Genomic DNA, 4086 nt, shown 5'->3' with positions numbered 1-4086 from the left:
GCCGAACCGGCTGTACGACACGTGAATGCCATCCTCCGACCGATAGTGCAACCATATCGGCAACATATTGTTGAAGCAGTCATCTTCGTGGACGACATTTCACGCCCCATCGTGCACAAATTGTGATTGAGTTTCTTCAGGATAATGACATCGCTCGACTAGAGTGGCCAGCATGTTCTCCAGACATGAACCCTATCGAACATGCCTGGCATAGATTGTTAAGGGCTGTTATGGACGACGCGACCCACCAACCACTCTGAGGGATCTACGCCGAATCTCAGTTGAGGAGTGGGACAATCTGGACCAACAGTGCCTTGATGAACTTGTGGATAGTATGCCAGACGAATATAGGCATGCATAAATGCAAGAGCACATGCTGCTGGGTATTAGGGGTACCGGTGTGTACAGCAGTCTGGAACCTCCATCTCACAAGGTCTCACTGTATGGTGGTACAACGTGCAATGTGTGGTTTTCATGAGCAATAAAAGGACGGAAATGATGCTTATATTGATCTCTATTCCAATTTTCTGTACAGGAGATGGGATGATCAACCCCTGTTTCACAGAACACATTCGGATGCTGAGGGATCCACAATAGCACCACTCTGGCACTTCCTCATCTGAATGAAACCAACGTCCGTGGATGTCTTTCTCCAGGTCACCAAAGATGTGAAAATCGTACAGTGAAAGATCTTGGCTCTACGAAGGATATTACAATGTTTCTCAACCAAATCACCGAAGTGTAGCCTTCATCGTATTAGCAGTGTGGGGCAGACATTATCGTCTAACATGATGATCCTGTCCAGAAGTATTCCTCGACGTTGTGACTTTACGTCACATCGCAGTTTCTGGAAAGTGTCTTCACAGTGCTGCTCATTTATTGCAGTTCCACGGTCGAAGAACTCTATGAGCAGAGAGCATCCTTGCAGTCGAAGAAGAAGGTCATCTTGACCTTACTGGCAATCGTGTGAACAGGTTTGGATTTCTTTGGCAGGGTTTATATGGGATGTTTCCACTGTTGGCTTTGCGATTTGCCGTAGGGTTCCAAATGGTGGCATCACGCTTTGACTCCTGTGAAAATACGGGGCAGAGCCGCATGCCCTTCCTCGTGGTTCTACAACACGTGACTCAAATTTGGCGATATCCCTCTTTTGTCGCTCTATCAGGTGCACGCAAATTTTGTGGTAATGCAAGTGGTCTTCGATGATGGCATGCAAAGGGCCATGGCTAATGTCGATCTAAACACAGATTTCATCCTCTGTGACTCAACATTCTCCCCGTATAAGCCTATCAACCCATCCCATCAAGTGAGGTGTAATGGCTCATTGTGCCTGTACTGAGTGGGTATCATCTTGCAGTAATGTGTAGCCTTTCCAGAATCTCCTCTGTCGCCTGTGCATGCACATGAGGGACATGCAGTGTTCACTGTACGAATGTCGCATACACCAGCACCGTCAGCAGCCAGAAAATAAATCACACCTCTCTGCCCTTCTTTGCTTGACCTCATGTCAGTAGCTAGACAAACACGCCAGTCAAGTCTAAAACAACCATAGAAATAACCCAACTGCATGCATCTTTGATGTCACTCTATGCTTTTCTTCTAACACAGTGGTGACAGTATTGAAATGTAACAACAGGCAAACTTATCATGGTGACTGTGTTTAATGATAGGTGTTTGGAATCCATATCACTACCCGTTACAACATGAATAATGAAGAAAATTTGTTACCCTATATCCCCCTTGTTGTTGCTAAAGAATTTTAATTCTCAAGTGAAATCATGTATTCCGAGCTGATACCAGCCAATATGAAAGAAGCAACAGACATGAGTACAGAGAAGAAAAAGGGCAATTTGTAGTTGAGAAGCGTAACTCAGTTCATGAAATAATTACACGAGAGTTTGCTTACAGTGCCACATGTATTCTTACATTGTTCTACAGTAGCAGGTGACACATGATCGCTGTAGGTTCCATACAGATATAGAAGACATGGGTAAAATTACATCCTCAGTAATGGATGAACACTACAGACAATGTACTTGGGAAAAAAATGCACACTTACCATTCATAAATTTCGTCTTACTGTATATAAATCCTTACCTATACGTGGAGAAGCTGTAGCAGAGTAGCTTGTTGGTGGACAAACTGGATCTTGCTTACTCAGTACAGGAGGGGGAGGAAAAGGAGGATTGGTGAGAAAATTGAGACCAGCCAGTCCATGAGGATTAATGATCATCAGACAGCCTTGTAACCCGAAAACTGTTTAACTAAATGAATTTATTCTGTAATTTTAAACTATATTGTGCTTTTCATTAGTTATTATGTTGTTCTCCCAAGAAGTGATCAAAGAATCAGTGGACTATGTTCACTGATTTTTCCATTACTCATGGACTATGTTCATGAGGAGCTTGCTCAAACTTGTCAGTAGACGAGTGAGAGAAAGTTTCAAGTTGAAACTGACCAGTCCTGAAGGAAGAGGTTGTTTAGACCCTGTTTACACATCGATTATTTGTTTAATATCATGTATTTGTCACCACAATTAGAGATAATTTTACGTTACTCGCAGCGAACGTAACACTATGTTCTTCCTATTCACCATACATCTACTTGAGTTGCCAGAGAGATGGACAACTGTATGATTCCAGGATCTGAATTCCAGAATGCTTGTAAATATTGTGCATCCACAAAGCCTTTCCACAGCCTTTGACATAACGATTGTGTATGTGTGGTCAAAAATTTTAACCAGTGTCAGAATATCATCATAAGCCATCACAGGCTCGTACTAGCGTATTCCATTGGAAATTACACACTAACTATAATGCAGTTGTTCGAGTCATGGCACACACCACATTTCTGAAGGGTGGAGAGTGATGTGATAGCGCATATGAAATTTGTGAAAGTGAGGAATGCAATATCATTAAATACTAACTGTTGACATTCATTGTAGAAGCCTTGAATGTCTATAATGGTCTTCACACTTGGATGTGTAGTTCTGAAATGTTTTATATGTTATGAGGCACCTGTTAATTTAACAACTTGATGTATTTATTCGAGTGAGAGGTGAATACTTAATCACAAGGTCATGTAGTATTGATATGTACACAGCAGATTCTTTGAGTAAATATTCTGACTAAACTTCTATACACATATCACTCTGCTTTAAGAAATCTGTCATTATAATGGGTGATGATTGCTTAAATTTCGTGGGCTCAGTATTCATCACTCTCACAGAGAAATTTTGTATACATGTAAAACAATGGACCATAGACATTATTACCCTACTCCAGTCCAGCTGTAAACTGTCATGAAAGGTGAAAATCTTAGTTAAGGTAAACTTTAGCATTGGTTGTTTTACAATTGTCGAATATATTCATATTCTTTTTCAGACTCCCCTTCATGTTGGTTTGTAGTGTCAGTGTGATGAATCGAGGCATCTCTAACTGAATAACTGTTGTGATGGCCTACGTGTGCCTGGATGTAGTCGGTAGAATTGGAAATTCGGCAGTTCCCTTGTATGGAAAGTTTAAGGCAGCTGAATACCAGTATTTAGTAACTTTACAAATTTCAAATGCTCGTTGTCTGTTACAGAAATATGAAGCATATTCCATACTAATTTCTCCAGCCTAATTTTATTCTCTTCAGGTTCAGAGTCTCCATGAATGTATGACATATGAGCACATCATGCCAGAATTACTTCTTCCTTCACGTGCATAATGACATGTCTTCAAAGTATTCCATAAGGATCTTGAGATGCATAAACACGCAAATGCAATTGTGTTCAGTTATCAGTCCGTCCACGGACTGTGAAGCATTTTGTTAACTGTTCAAGTCAGTAGCTGATATGAAAACATGTTTTGAGATTTGATGCAATTCTAAGTGTTCTTGATCGATGAATCTCAGTGCCACTTCTTGACACAGAAAGGCGAACACATTACGTGTAAGCAGCAATGTCGATCTAGGGTCAACATCATTCTTCATAAATCTTCATCTTGTATGCAGGAAATTGTTGCTCGGAATTGTTAATGTATTCTGGCACTGAATGAGAATCCTAATCTCATTATTATTATTAAATTACAATGAAGTAAAAGG

This window comes from Schistocerca nitens, chromosome 1 (genome assembly GCF_023898315.1).
Source record: "Schistocerca nitens isolate TAMUIC-IGC-003100 chromosome 1, iqSchNite1.1, whole genome shotgun sequence".
NCBI lineage: Eukaryota > Metazoa > Arthropoda > Insecta > Orthoptera > Acrididae > Schistocerca > Schistocerca nitens.
This window is presented reverse-complemented; position numbering follows the sequence as displayed.